Consider the following 17,348-nt stretch of genomic DNA (forward strand, 5'->3'; position numbering starts at 1 on the left):
AGAAAATTAATTAGTGTAAATGGCACGGAGCTTGGTCGCATTTTATTAACAAATGTGTTATTTTCAAGAATGTCATCCAAGACAACATTGACTAAGGATTGTTAAAGTTATCCCAAAAAGAAAAGAAAGAGATGTTGATCGATAATGATCCATTTTTATCCAACATGGAGATCAATATGGCCACCATTAACCCTCAAAGATTGGTTCGGCCGCAACAAAAAATTGATTTTGGAATTCAAATATACCAAGCCAAAGAATGAGATGTTAATAAGAGAAGTATGAGGCCTAAGCATATGGTCGAATGGACAGAAACACATCTGGATGCCGTAATTTCCAATGGTCGACATTTATGTGAGCAATGTATGAGGATGATTTGGCTAAACAAACGATTTTACCGATCAAACTATCATGCAGGTCAATCGATCAATCCAAACCTTGAAGTAGGGGAGCAGACGGGTCGGTTTGGTCCGGTTCTAGGGTGAAACCAGAACCGAACCGTTCCTGACGGTTCTACATTTTTTGGAACTGGAACCAGACCATTAGCACCCTAGAACCGAACCAGAACCGGACCGTGAAAAACAGTTCAGTTTCGAATCGGTTCCACGGTTCTAGGCTAACCCATTTGAGATTTTCTCAAAACAAAACGAAACCCTCTCCTTAAATCATCAGAAAATAAGCAAAACCCATTTGAGATTTTTTCGAAACAGAATGAAACCCTCTCCTCAAATCATCAGAAAATAAGCAAAACCCATTTGAGATTTTCACAAAACAGAATGAAACCCTCTCCTCAAATCATCGCAAAGCATTCTATAGTATGCAAAGATTATACTACTTTCATAGCAGATAGAAGGAATTAGGGCTTGAAAAGACATGAAAAGACAGAATAGCAAAGGAGAATGAAAATTACCTTTCGAGATCTGCTGCAGAGAGAGAGAGAGAGCGTCCCGGTGATTGGGAGTCTGGGACGGCGAGAGAGAGAGTGCCAATGATTGGGACAGCGAGAGAGAGAGAAAGAGAGAGAGAGAGAGAGGGTGTCGGACCGTCAAGGGAGGGCGCCACACAGCTGCTGGTGTCTGGGACAGCGAGGAGAGAGAGAGAGAGAGAGAGAGAGAGAGAGAGAGGGACTGAGGGAGGGGTGTTTTTCTTTTTGTAGGGGTGAGAGACAGGGCCGTAGGGGGGTGCTAAAGCTAAAGGCAGAGGAACTTTAGGGTTTTTTTAAATGAATGCTCGGATCCACGGTTCAGATCTACGGTTCGGTTCAACGGTTCAGATCTACGGTTCAGTTCAATGATTTTGGGAATTTCGGAACCGGAACCGGACTGTTAGCATCCTAGAACCGGACCAAACCGGACCAATCCAACGCTTTCGGTCCGGTTACACGGATCCAACGGTTCGATGTGCACCCCTACCTTGAAGTATGAGATTTCTTTCACCCATAAAGGGCTAAACATGTCAGCGATCACCCTAGGCCCATCTTAAGGTAAAGGATGGTTAAACCACGTATTACTTGGGAATGAGTTTGGAAAAGGTTGAGTCATCTAAAGTTTTCAACAGTACCGGAAGGGATGATGCATACTCAAAAACAACGTTGGCATAGGCAGCAAGCTGTGAAATGGAGATAATTAGCCAATATATGGGGTGAACCTCATATGAAGTACCCACAAATGTGATCAAGGCTGATAATTTTGGAACTTAAAGAGAAACAAATATTGATTGATATGGTTGAACTTCATGTACAATTAGTCAATGACCAAAATCCTGAAAATGAAGGCATGTATATTGAAGGATTGACCAAATACTTCAATGATGAGTGTTTTCCGAACGATCTTCTGATTGAAGAATTGTTGGCAAAAGAAAAATACTAGAACAAGCATCATCTAAATAGAATGAAGAAATGGAGAATGAAGCTATAAATGAAGTTGATAAAAAATCGAATTCAGAGACACATAGGTGGAAATGTCCAAATTCAGTGATACAGTTCGGCTTGTTCCCACCAATTACGCTGGATTGTAATATGGTGTTGACACTGTCATTGAGTTTTCAAGCTAAATCATCTCAATAAAACAAGATGAAAGGAGATATATACAAGTTAGGTCCTACTATAATCATACAACATGGTTCCTTTGACTCCGATGAGGAAGTAAAAAAAGTGTTGATCGTCATAGTTGAACCAGGATCCCTTTCTAAAAAAAATTATGAAAAGACCAACTCTTACAATGACCCAACGCTTTAAGCCATTATATATCTTCGTATACTTGAAAGGGTGTCCAATCACCCAAGTTCTTGTCGATAATGGAACTTTTGTTAACATTCTCCCCAATAGAATGATGACTAAATTAGGAAAGACTTCATACGACCTTATTCTTACCAAGGTCACAATGAGTAATGTTGCGGGAGGAGTAACACAAAGGCAAGGTGTTTTACCAGTCAAATGAATGGTGAGAACCAAGAATGTGCTAGCCACTTTCTTTATGGTTGACACTTCATCAAATTACAATGCTTTACTTGGAAGAGATTAAATTCATTCGTTTGCATATATTCTATCATCACTGTATCAATTTGTGATTTTCTGGAATCAAGATAGAGTAAAATTGGTTTTGACCGATAGCAAACCATTCTTAGCCATGTCCAATGTAGTTGAGGCATATTTCTATGGAAATTAGATCAAACTGATACCATTTATAATACAAAACAAGAATGGCAGATCAACTAGAATGTTAGACTCAAACCAGATAATATTGTATAGAATATCACAACAATGATACAACTGAACGAAAAATTACCGAATGCTATAATTCCCTTCTGTGCAACTACAAGCTGCACGATAAAAGAAATATTATGACCAATCGACATTGATCAAGGCTGATTTCATGGATAGAATAAGTAGCTCGAGGAGAGTCTGTAAAAATATGATAACAGATGCTTTATTGATATGGCCTGAATAGCAGTACTGGCCGATCAAGTAATCAAATATAGTATTGAGTTGAAGGATTTGAAGCAAACGCCATAGAAATTAGATGATTCTCAAGCTTAGGTTCAAGATCCTTTAATTGAAGTAAATTTGGAAATAGAATAACATCCCAAGCCTACTTTTATCAGTGGATTGTTGGATCCACAAATTCATAATAAACTCACTAACTTGCTCAACGAGTTCGCTGATAGCTTTGCGTGGGACTATTATGAGTTACATGGACTAGACCAAAATCTGGTTAAACATAGGTTATCTATAAATAAAAAAAAGGTTATTAACCGCATAAACAACCGCTTAGTCGGATGACAGCTAATGTGACACAAAAGATAAAGGAAGAAATTGAATGGCTCTTGAAAGTAAGTTTCATCAAACCCATCAAATATGCTGAATGGATTTTAAACATAGTGTTTGTTATCAAGAAAAACTGTAAGCTCGGAGTATGTGTTGACTTTCATAATTTAAATTGAGCTACACCAAAGGATGGGTATCCTATGCCTATGGCTGATCAATTGATTGATTGAACTACTGGTCATTAAATGGTATCCTTTACGGAGAATCATTCCAGATATAATCAAATAAATATTACAATGGAAGATGTCCCAAGACAACATCCAAATGTCATAGTCCTTTGGGTATGTTTTACTAGGTCATAATGCCATTTGGGTTTTAAAAAGCAGGAACACTTATCAAAGAAGTATTAACGTCATTTTCTATGATAGGAAAGGCCGATTCATTGAAATCCATATTGATGACATAGTAGTCAAATCGGTCAGCTTAGTCGAACATTTTGACCACTTACGCAAGTTATTTAGAAAAATAAGGATTCATAAGCTCAAAATGAACCCCCTTAAATGTGCTTTTGGTGTATTGGCAGAAATTTTTATAGAATTTATGGTACATCAAAGAGGAATTGAAATTGATCGGCATAAGGCGTGAGCAATAATAAAAGCTTGGCCACCGAGAAATAAAACTAAGTTACAAGGTTTCATAGTAAGATTAACTTTATGCGAGGATTTATTTCTAATTGTGAAGGAAAAACTAATATGTTTTCTCCTTTACTGAAGCTAAAACAAGGAGGAGGAAGAACATCAGTTGTCTTTTGACAGCATTAAAAATTACTTGTCCAGGCCACTAATGTTGGTGCCACCAGTAAAAGGTTGACCGCTCAAGTTGTATGTCATCGATTCTGTAAAATCAATTGGCACTCTACTAGCACAAGATGATGATGGCCAAAAAGAATGTGCAATCTATTATCTTAGTCGAATATTGTTAAATAGTGAAAGATGGTATTCCGTCATACAAAAGTTATGTTTATAATTGTACTTCGCAACTACAAAATTATGATATTATTTATTGGGCAAAATAGTCAATGTAATTGTGGTAAAATATATATTAAATTGACCGATTTTGAATGGCCGAATTGATAAATGGGTTCTCGCATTATCTAAATTTGACTTAGTATATGTGTCACAAAGAGCTATAAAAAGGCATACCATAACAAATTTTTTGACTGATCACTAGTCATACATAGAAAGTCAAATTTTCTTTGGAAGTATTAGATTTATATGTGGTTAATCGATCACCCTGAGAACTAATATTTGATGGTTCAATGACTGATAAAGGATCAAGAGTAGGGATTATTTTAATTGATTCAGCTAGTAGAAAATAAGAATTTGCATCCAGCTTGAGTTTGATTACACCAACAATCAAGCCAAATATGCAACTTTGATAATCACTTTAGAAATGTTGACCAATTTAGGAGTAAAAGATGTATTGGTAATGAGTGATTCCTTATTAATAATAAATCAATTAATTGGTTTGTTTAATTGTACAAGTATTACCCTATAGTTATATCATGCTTTGGTGACACAATTGCTAAGAAAATTCGATGAAGTCGAGTTAAAATATATAAGTAAAGAAAATAATGTTAATGCAAATAAAATGACATAGTTAGCATTAGGATTTTAGATCATCCAAGGATTTGAAGGAAGAACAATAATTGTTTTAAAAAGATTGTGGCCTTCTATCTTCCAACAGGAATCAACTAAAGAAATTTGTCAGGTGACACGAGCAATGATTATTAGAAAACTTTGATCATAAATTACTTATGATCACCACAAACAAAGGCCAGCGGAGACATTAAGAGGACAACTGTAAATTATGTATTGATTGATAATGAACTATATCGAAAAGGCATCAATGGAGTATTGTTGTGATGTTTGAGAAAAAGGAAATATATGTTGGCAATAGGCGAAGTACATTAATGAATTTCTAGAACACAACAGGTCGGAAGAAAAATAAGGCTTATACTTTAATACTATGGGTATTTCTGGCCAAGCATGTTAACTAATTGTAACCAATATGCTAAAGGGTGTGAAGCTAGTAAAAAACATGGGCCGATACAACATGTGCCCACGACCGAATTGCATCATATTATCAAACCTTGGTCATTCCAAGGATGGGCCATTGATTTAACAGGGAAAATTTATCCTCCTTCATTTAAAGGGAATAGTTTTATTATTGTACCAACCGATTACTTCACCAAATGGATAGAAGGAAAATCTATCTTAGGAACATTTCAACGAGAAATTATTGAGTTCATTAAGACTCATATAATTCATCAGTTTGAAAATCCTTAATTAAACACTATGGACCGAGGAGTGGCATTTTAATCAAAGGAAGTCAATGCAATAGTCGATCAATATAAAATCAAATTGTTGCATTCATCACCTTACTATGCTCAAACCAACAACCATGCTGAGGCTAATAACAAGATCATTAAGAATATTCTGCCAAAAATGATTGATAGGAATTCCAAATAATGACATATTAAGCTTGTTCACCGCTGTTTTGACAATCCTTTCTCCAGCACGGATGACAAGTTCGTGGGCGTGCCAGAATTGGGATTATGGTTGCAATTCAAACTGAACAACAATGACCCTAAGCGCAAAAGTAGGTAGACACTGGGTATGACCGAGATCAGAGAAGATTGATCACCTATTTGGCCACTCACTCAAAGTGTAAATGGATCAGGCGATAGTTAGAGGGTGGGGTTCATCCTCTAATGATGGGTTTCTCTTTGCCTTCCGTATGAAAATATTTTTTTAATGTAAGAAAAGTTAAATAGGAAAGGAAAATTAAGATCGACCGCTAAAAAGATCTTCGTACAATTATCAATTACTGTATTTACGCTATGAATTAAGCTAAAGAAAGCGAGTAGTAAATGTGGAAAGTAAATAATTACGCTAAGAGAAAAGATTTACTTAATAAAAGCAGTGATTACACTAAGGAATGTAAATTTGAAAGGATAACTGAGAGATAATTGAAGATAATTGATTTGTTGATTTGTTTGGGTTAGTGTGAGACGACCTTTTAAACTTTTCAACCTTTCCTTTATAATGATTCTTTGTCATCCTAGATATTTCAAATGACTTGACGCTTATTGTAATTGCTTCTTCCCTCTCTCTACTTTTAGATTTTTCCCACAATCTTGAGTTCTCTAAATTCTTGACATCTGTCAGCATTCATACGAACTTAACCATAAGCTAGTTGTTTTTGTAGTTGCTCGAACTCGGTCGCTCCATAACCAATTACTTATAATACGCTCGACGTCTAATGGCCTTCTTTTAAAATTCGGTCGTATATACTTAAAACAACCTTGCGACCGTTAAGCACATGCACACATAAATCGCACGAGTCTGACCCCAAATAACCGAAAACAGGACCCAGTCGAATAAGGTATAAACATTGCCCTCCTCATCATCGTCTTTTCAAAGAAAGGGTAACGCAGGGATGAATGTGATGAGGTCGATCACCATCTTCCTCAAGGATAACTACTCCGAATCCACAGAGCTTCTCTGGACTCCTAACAGAGACTTCTTGAATCCACGAGGAAAGAAAGTAAGAAAATAGAAATAAATTCTAATAAAATTTGAAATTGATTAATTAATTAAATAAACGAGTTCACAACCCTTTAAATAGGGATACCAACCAATAGGAAAGAAATCAGAAACAAACTAAAACTAAAACTCCTAGAAATTCGCAACTTACTATAAATAGTAAATTTACTTTTTATAGTAAGTTTTGTATGTGGCTTAACCACATTATTCTCCTAATTATTCTAAGCACTTTTCATGTTGGACACAACTCCTAAAGCCCAACGGATGAAGAGTTATAATCAAACTAAAACTTACTATTTATAGTAAAAATGGAACTAAACATGGAATTTGATCGTCGATAAGATGGAATCTCGCAAATTCGTGGTTGGCTAAAGTAGCTCGTTCTATCCCCAAAATCATATATGGTATGTCAAGTAACTCATTCTAGTTTACGAGATATGCCTGTTTTATGGTTCTAACGGTCTTGATGATTTCTGCCTCTGATCAGGCCTTCTCTGATCCATCTTGGACATGAAAATGTCTGTGGCCCGCTCTACATCAAAGGGACTATAACTTTTGAGTTTTTTTTCAATACTACATTAAATGCTCACATGTATCGCCCAATATTTTTTATCGCTATTGCCAGTATTAATCGTACTGATCTAAAACAGCGGATGAAACCCAATTAGACATATGTTTTCAAAAAGAGTCGTTTTGTCGTGAAGAGGCATGATATACTAATTAATGCCGCCTCTCGATTCCCTATATATACGTGGCTTTGTATTCGCATCTCTTGCAATTCCTTATTTTCCTTCTTCTTATTTCCATTACTTTGCTTCTTCTCTTCAATCATGTCTTCTTCTTCATCTGAACCTACCATCGACTAAAAAGATATCATGTTCGTAATGGACCTGTTCATGGAAAAGTGTTCGAATGAAATGATTTTTAAGTCACTGATTCACAAAGATGCTTTCATTCTGGGTCATTCGTTCTATCCAGACGTTTCAGCCGAATCACTACAACCTTTGGATCCATTCTTCCTGATCTGTCCAATGAGCAATATCTTGATTCAATCTGGAATTATTCCTGATACAGCAAATGCATTTAAAATACCGAGGTTATGGCAGAAACCTTTATTGGATGGGAAGATTAATTCAATAGAGTATCGACCCAACATGGGGATTTATAGAGAGAGATCGGCATCTTCGAATGTATCAAACTTTCTATTTCTGAATATTTTACCAACATTCCTCTTCTCCTAGCCCTAACATCATTTTGGAGTATTTCTATCAATACCTTTATATTCATTGTGGATCAATGAGCGTTTCTATCAAAGATATCTACTATTTGACCGATCTTACCCCCTTCGGGACATGTGTCTAAATTCGTCAGGGAAAATCGCACAATAAATAGCATTAAATGCTTTACCATTATAGGTATGCGTTACACTCTCATCAGCACTCCATTTGAATTTTTTTTTGGAGCAGTAATGGTGCTACTATCAATCACGACCTGTTCCATGGGAATCGTCCATCCTTGTTCGACAACCTCCCAAACTGAATGGTCTAAGGACATTAGAAATATCATCATCTTAGCCTTCCAATAGGCATAGTTAGACCCGTTAAAGTATGGTGGTCATGTGACAGCCTTACCCTCTTGGTTAGACATCACTTTAAAACTCCTTGGATCAACTCAAGGCAGTTAGCCCTTCAAGAGCTACCTGCTCTAATACAAACTGAAATTGCGATTTTCGATTGTAATGCGTTAAGTACGGAAGCTTAGCGGAGCTAAGGAATGAAGGTTATGTCCTAGGTGGGAGTGATTAAGACCAAATTAAAATTTATGCCAATTAAAAATTATAATTACCTAACTTAAATTAATTTAACAATTAAACTAAGTAAGGCAATATAACTCTAAGGCTTTCAAGCCAATAGATGGTCCAATCACATAAGACTACAAATGATATGCAAATAAACAACTAGTATATAAAATGATAGTAAATACATGTGTGAGATGTGCTACCTATCAACACTAAGCATTCATCTAATCATGCGTCTAAAATGTAAACATTCAAACTCACAAGCATAATTAAACAATTGTGCAAATGACACTCCCAAACACAATAATATATAGTGGTTCAACTACTCGCCTACTGCACTTCCGGCAGACGCACTCAACCCATGAGTGTACCGGATTTTACTATCAGAGGTTTTAAATCAGGTTCACCTCTAACCTTTATAACCCTACACAAGGACTCTAAGATTTATGCCCTACATAAGAGCAAGGGTCCTACACAAGAACCCAAGGTTTAGGCCCTACACAAGAGCCAAGGTGTTACATAAGAACCTAGAATTTAGATTCCACACTAAAGTCAAGGTCCTACACAAGAACCTAAGGTTTTAGGCCCTATGCAAGAGCCAAGGTCCTACACAAGAATCCGATATGTAAGCTCCCGCAAGAGAGTTTGGTTAGTTCCTCCTTAGGCTAACCAACAACCTTGGTCCTACATAAGAACCACGGATTTAGGCCCTATACAAAGGCCAATGTCCTACGAAAGAACCTAAACGAGTTTAAGACACAAACTCTTGCACTCCAACCTACACAAGGAATGAGCACAAACTTAGACTCTTATACATGACACTAACTTGTCAAATTGAGTCTCTTTCGTAGCTCTGTCTTAGGTTGCTTGATCTCCGCTCTCCCGTGCTTCAATCACCTCTCCGATGCTCCCTCGATTATGTTGTCACTGCTTCGCCAAGGCTTCAGCTCCACGATCAATCATCTTGTTTGTGATGCTACCTTGAGGTTACCAAGGTGATGGGGCATTGGTTAAATCTCCTACAACTAATGGGAAGTTAATTTCCTAGGGGATTCAACTAGATGAATCTCCTAGAAGATTTGAACAATGGTTTGCCAACATATCTTAAGTCCAATCTCTAAGACATGCAAGAGTTCAAGCACATCTCAATGTTGAGGTTGGAATCCTCATTAAAGTTCTAATTTCAAAGGAGATTTATTATAACTCAATGGAATAGAGGCTAGGGATGAAGGATATGCATATGGAATCATTGTACCTCTAGTTGTTCTAAAAACTCATCAAAATGCCCAAGAACTGAATGTCCCTTATAAAAATTTCAAGCTCCAACAATCAAAAAATAAGTATAAAATGGCTCTGTCAATGTCATCGAAGGGTTCCTCGATGTCATCGAACAATCTAGTCTAAATATGATATTTTCTTACTGGATAGATCTGGACCATTATCGACGTCATCGACTGACCTTCGATGTTATTGAACATCAAGTTTTGATGTCATCGAAAGGGCTTCGATGTTATTGAAAAAGTCAAGGAAAAATTCATTTTCTTGCTGGACAATTCTGACTCTCAATCGATGTCATCGAGTGACCTTCGATGTCATCGAACATTAAGTTTCGATGCCATCGAGAAATTCAGAGAAAAGTCCAGTTAGTTGTTGGACATTCCTGACTCTCAATCGATGTCATCAGCCAATCTTCAATGTCATCGAAGACTGTTTGATGGCAACTCGATGCCATCGAACATCACCTGGAATGTGTTGTTTTGGGCTATTTTATACACGGTAGATTCGCACCTCTTCTAGCCTTGTTTATCTTGTTTTTCTTGGTCTCATAAGGCTAAGGGATGATCAATTAAGTATTTGTATTAGGTCGAAATCATCTACAGGTCTATGAGTTGTTTTGGGTCACTAAGGCACCTGTTTTACCAGTTCTTGCTTCACTGATGCTTCAACTTTGCTTGTGTCTTCGGTCTTCACTTTCCAAAGGATCAACCGACTACATGACACAACGACTCACAAACTGAGTGCAAAAATATGTGCACTAACAGATTAAAGTAACTAGGAGTAGTATTTACTGGAAGGTTAATTGGTTAATGAGTTAGCATAGGCCAGTGTTCACTGGATAGTCAATAAGGACATGAAAAGTAAACAGGACTAAAGGAGAGAGGGACTCGCGTGCTCACCAATATCTTAGTATGGTATGAGGTGTTTTCTAGTTTGATTCACTTTTACCTCGTTTTCTTGGTTGTGCAATACCTTTCCTAGGTAGCCGAAAAAATTGTACATTTGAATATTTGCAGTAAACATTAGCCGATCAGGCTTGCATGTATCTACGATTGGCTAGAGTCTGTGAACCCACCTCGAGGTCGAAGGATCGTGAAATCTCCTAGCCTAAATGACCCCCGTGATTGGACTACAATCACGAAGATCTAGATAAGGGTCTCAGTTATATAAGAGGAAGAGTTTAGGCATCATCTTCTATCCATACTTCGAACGGTCTCTTCTTTACAGGATACACGACTTTCAAGGGAATTCAAATTTGTAGTAGTATTATATATTTAACCATGCTTGGTATAGTCCTATGAGAAGATTGGACAGACAAAGTAGAATAATCGTAGCCATGTTATGCAAAATCAAGTGACCCCGGGCATGCAAAAAAATGCATAGATATAGAAAAGATAAGGATCCAAATGTCAAGAATGTGTAGAGTGGACTGCATTCCGAGCTTGATTGAAATGTGAGAAAGAAAAAGAAAAATTAGACACCCTTTTTAGTCAAAAGGGATGGTCAGACATCCTTAATTCTAACCCTACTCTTGAATCGGCTGACTTTTTCTAATAAGTTGACTTTCTTGCAACGGACTCTCACTGTATTGAGTAGGATCTAGGCACGGATGAGATAGTTTTTAGACTTCATAAATGATAGAATCCATTTCATTGGTTTTTTTTTTTCAACCGACCTTTAGTTCATGGGGGTCTTCTACTGCTGTTAAGTCAAGGGATGGGGGTCAAATTTATAAAATGAAGTCATTAGCTTTTGGCAAGTTGACAGTGGACACTTTATAATTTTTGACCATGCGAGATCTATAAGAGGGGGATCCATATCTATGGTTGGTGATAGAAGGCGCCAGGTGACAGTTGGCTTGCAACAGGCTAAAAGTATACTAACCTCGTGTTTTCGACTTAGCGATGCTTTCACAGCATTTTGTCATTCCTTTTGTTCCTCCCAAGTTCATTTCAAGCTACATGGTTGTGGATTGGGTGATCTCAACCGTTCACAATCTCTGAAAAGGGGACTGTCTAATTTTTCCTTTAGGTTAGCTTTTAAAGTTCCCTTTAATGGATAAGTGTAGTTTTATAAGAATCGAGTTGGGGTCGCGAATTTTGGTGAGTGTCGGTCAATGGTTCTGATTGAATGGCCGAGAGTTGGGAATCTCTTGATCATGTCCGGTAGTTCAATAGGGGTGAGGCTAGGGTTCCGCCTTTAAATTTAGCCAGACATTCAATGGTAATTGAGGGTTTTAGGTGTAGTTTCATTGAGGTATAGTCAGTTTGTTCAAGAGTAATATTTTATGATTTAAGTGGGTGTCTACACATATTATTATGGTACATTTTTTTAGAGCTTACTAATTCGACCCTGTATTACAGAACGGGATTGGCCACTTTCATTATATAACAATCGATCCAGCTGATACTGTTACATAACTGTTTTAGCACACCTTGCTACGTACTATAAACTCTCTCTCTCTCTCTCTCTCTCTCTCTCTATAGATATATATATATATATAAAGAAATACTCACACATAACTAGCTAGACCATCCAACTAGTCCGAATTAAATGCTAATTACAGTTAATAAGTGTGGAAAAGTTAATTAAAGAGGGAGAGGAGTTGCTGGCTTGGGATGGCCCCACCACAGTGTTTATGTAACATCCACCCCAGCCATTAGATAAGTCACCCCATGCTACGCTCAAAACCTGAAAATCAGCCCCATCTATGGTTCAGGTAAACCACACTATCAAAAATAGTATGTAGGGAAAGCTAACCCTCAAAACAGTTTCCCTTAGTATGACCCACTTAAATCATGTATGGGCCTACATTTTAGGCATCAGGCCTAGCATTTGGTGTGGCGTCTAGGAGTGGATTTCGCATGCTCGTTGAGCCTGGTAACAATCAAGGGTGAACGTCTCTCTCAATTGTTTCCATTGGTATGGTCTACTTAAATCATTATCACCTGATTTTTTTTCTCCGACCCCTGCATGGAATTAAACATCCAATGATTGGAGTAGATCTCACGGTACACATCACGGTGGGCCCATTACAAAATATAGGGTGGGCATTGCTCTTGACTGTTAGTTCTCGGAAATGTGTAGGACATTACCTTAGAAGGTGGGACTGGATCCGTGTTATCCGAATGACAAGTAGTGGGGTGCTTCCCAGAACGTGGGGCCCACCTTCATGTATGAGTTGTATATCCACGCCATTCATTGGTTTTTACACATCATCTTAGTGTATGGCCTCAAAAATGAAGCAGATAAACCTCAGGTGGACTACATCACAAGAAACAATAGAGATTGAGTGCCCGTCATAATGATATTTTGCCATCTAAGTTGTTGATAAGGTCAGAAAGACCTGGATAAGGGAAAAAAACAAAAATCAGCTTGATCCAAAACTTCTGTAGCCCCCACAAAGTTTTTAATGGTTAATCATCAATGTTTCCTATGGTGTGGTCCACCTGAGATCTGTATCTACTTTAGTTTTGGGATCATGCCCTAAATTGATCTGAAAAAACTAATGGACGTCCTGGATATACAACATATACATGAACATGGCCCCACAGTCAGTGAAACACCCACCACCGTGTGACCCAGGTTACAAACCAACACCCGAGATACAAACTGACTCGAACTGGGCAGCGATACAGCAACCCTGGTTGGAGCTGTGTTGACTCCGCAGATTATGTGGGCCAACCACCATGATGCGCATCATGTGTTATATCCACGCCACTTCATCTACTTTATCAAATTATTTTAGTGCATGAGCTCAGAAACCAGTTAGATCCAAAACTCAATTGGACCACACCACTACACACACACACATACAAAAAAAAAAAAAAAACCTGCAATAATGAACCACCGTTGAAATCTTTATAGGGCTGACCATGATGTTTATTTGTCATATTACCTATTCATAAGGTCAGGGAGACATATATATATATATATATATATATATATATATATATATATATATATATATATATATATATATATATATATATATATAAACGCTCACCTGCAAACTAGTTCGTAAGTACTACGGTAGAACTTTTTTGAGAACCCATCATACGTGATGTGGATCCAAAATCTGAACCGTTCATGTGAAGCAGCACCTTCTGAAACCCCCCAAGCCCAAGTTTTACTTTGATTAAAACTTTGATGGGCCATGAAAAATGAAAACAGCTTCCTCCCTTGATTTGCATTTCTCTTTGCTATGGCCCACTAGAATATTATATCAGGGTGAAAATTTGTCACATGAGGTTTTATGGGATTCCGCATCACATGGACCGTTCAGATTAGACACCCATGGCACATGTACAAAGGTGCGCACGTGCGTAGGTGCGCAGGGGAGCATGACTCTCTCTCTCTCTCTCTCTCTCTCTCTCTCTCTCTCTCTCTCTCTCTCTCTCTCTCTCTCTCTCTCTCTCTCTATATATATATATATATATATATATATATATATATATATATATATATATATATACACACACACATATATACACACACGGAAACACTCACCTGCGAACCAGTTCGTACGTACTACGTACGAACTTTTTTGAGAACCCATCATACGTGATGTAGATCCAAAATCTGAACCGTTCATGTGAAGTAGCACCTTCTGAAACCCTCCAAGCCCAAGTTTTACTTTGATGGGCCATGAAAAATGAAAACAGTTTCCTCCCTTGATTTGCATTTCTCTTTGCTATGGCCCACTAGAATATTAAATCAGGGTGAAAATTTGTCACGTGAGGTTTTATGGGATTCCGCATCACATGGACCGTTCAGATTAGACACCCATGGCACGTGTACAAAGGTGCGCACGTGCGTAGGTGCGTAGGGGAGCATGACTATATATATATTGTTAGCTTGTTAGTACACCCATTGTCAGATCACACTTCACTGTTAGCCACCCCCACTAGGGAATCCATGCCAAAACTTCAGTGTTGAAACGAGGTATCTTTCACCCAGTCTACCACTTGAGTTATGGATCTGGGTGTAATCCTTATATATGCCTCGTTGTTAGGTTCATGCTTTAAAATGATCCAACAAAATAGATGGTCGTGATAAAACCAATACATCAGGGCATAGAGAGCCCTCTCTAGGTGGAAGAGGACTCCTAGAGAGGACTCCGTTCGTTTCCATTTGTGAAATGGGGAGAGATAACATTAAACAAGGAGAACTTCGTTCAATGAAGAGAGAGAAGAGGAAAATGATTCTTTGAAAGAAAATGATATGCCTGTAGAAATTTTAGACATGTGATGTATTCTCATAAAGTGCCACGTATGTAAGAAATTTGATTTGTTCCCTTGTAAGTTGAAAGACTTTTTTTTTTTCAGTTAAGTATTATGATATTCTTCTAAAAATAAATAGGTTGTTACAAATCCATTCCAATGGTCTATATTCAACTTGCATGTGTGGCTGCAGGGATGACAATCATTTACTAATTTCTAATAGATAAATTTTAAATAGTGAACTCTATTTGATGAACGAATTGGACCTTTGATACATAATTTCCATCACACTTATATAAGACTTGATTTCACTAGTCCTCACATGGTGCATTACATTGAATTGAAAGATGAAATTGTGCTATTTAATACACAGCTAGTTGGACCACCAATTTGAATTGTCTAACCAGTTGTGCATGATCTCTCTCTCTCTCTCTCTCTCTCTCTCTCTCTCTCTCTCTCTCTCTCTCTAACCAGTTGTGCATGATCTCTCTCTCTCTCTCTCTCTCTCTCTCTCTCTCTCTCTATCTCTATGTATATATATATATATATATATGTGTGTGTGTGTGTGTGTGTGTGTGTGTGTATATATATATATATATATATATATATATAGATAATGGTACTATGCAGTTGAGAGTCATGTCCCGTTTTCCATCGTTGGATGATAAATTTGAAAATTATAATGTATGCATACCAGCGATGTAAATAAAGGCAAAATCGGTTGAACCAACATTACCCATTTATTACTTATCAAGTAAGTTCTCGATTTCGTGTGATATCCACACCGTCTGTCATTTTAGAGATATCATTTTAAATCATGAACTCAAAAATTAGGCAGATCCAGCTCTCAAATGAATCACACAACAAAGGGCCGTGGGGACAATGATGACCACTGTTGAAAACTTCCTAGGACACACCATGATGTTTATTTGTTATCCAACTTGTTCCTACTATCACACAGACCTGGAAGAAAGGACCAAAAAAATACCAGCTTGATCCAAAAACTTTTATGGCCCCTAAGAAGTTTTCATTATTTTCAATGGTAGACACTTAATCTCCATTGTTTTTTGTGTTGTGGTTCACATGAGCTTTGAATCTGCCTTATGTTTAGGCTAATATCATAAAATAATCTCACCAAATGAATGAACGGTGTGAATATAACACTTATATCATAGTCAGGCCACGACAGCAACACAACAACACCAAGGTCGTTGCACATGGCAGACAGGCGTAGATTTCCTGAAAAGCCTTTGGCAGTAAGTTCCTGTCCTGGGAACTAGGTGGGACCACTGTGATGTTTGTGATAAATCCACCCTATCCATCCTTTTTGTGACCTTGGTTTAGTTTATGCAACAAAAAATGAGCAGGATCCAAGACTTCGATGGGCTACACAAAAGGAAACAACAGGGATTGAACAGTCACAGTTGAAACATTCGTATGTCAACTAAAAATTTGTATCAGGCTCAGTTCTTTGTGTTTTTAGTTCATCCCAATGGAAATAACCTCATAAACGGTTTGGATGTCATGTAAACATCAATTTCGAACCCAAGAAGGTTTCAACGGCAAGTATTTTTCCCCTCTCGTGTGGTCCACTTGAGTGTTGGATCAAGATCGATTTTGTTTTTATGTCCTAGAATAAGCTCGCAAAACAGATGAACGGGTGGATTTCTCACAAGCATCACGATGGCCCCACCTAAGTTCACAAGAACTTCCTATGAAAGGCTTCGCGAGAAATCCACGCCCTGGCACACGGCATTCTGCTTTGACAGTGCGGCCCTCATTGTTGGGCCAACTTAATCCATTTATTTTATATCCATGATGTCCATTTATTTTTTAAGATCATTTTATGGCATGATTTCAAAAATGAAGAAGACTTAAATCTCAGGTAGACCATATTATCATAAACAGTGGTGATTGAGCGCCTACCATTAAAACTTCCTAGGACCCATAATAATGTCCATTGTAATGTTTTGTTTCCATCAAACACGTTGATATGGTCAACCAGACATGGATGAAGGGAAAATGTAAAGATCAGATTAATCCGAAACATTTGTTGCCCATAAAAAGCTTTTAATAGTCATTCACCACTGTTTGTAGTGGTGTCGTCTGCTTGACAATTGAATCTGCTTAAGTTCTGGGATCATGTACTAAGAATATATAATAAAAAGGATGGAGGGCAT

Source organism: Magnolia sinica, chromosome 17, assembly GCF_029962835.1.
Source record: "Magnolia sinica isolate HGM2019 chromosome 17, MsV1, whole genome shotgun sequence".
NCBI classification, from domain to species: domain Eukaryota; kingdom Viridiplantae; phylum Streptophyta; class Magnoliopsida; order Magnoliales; family Magnoliaceae; genus Magnolia; species Magnolia sinica.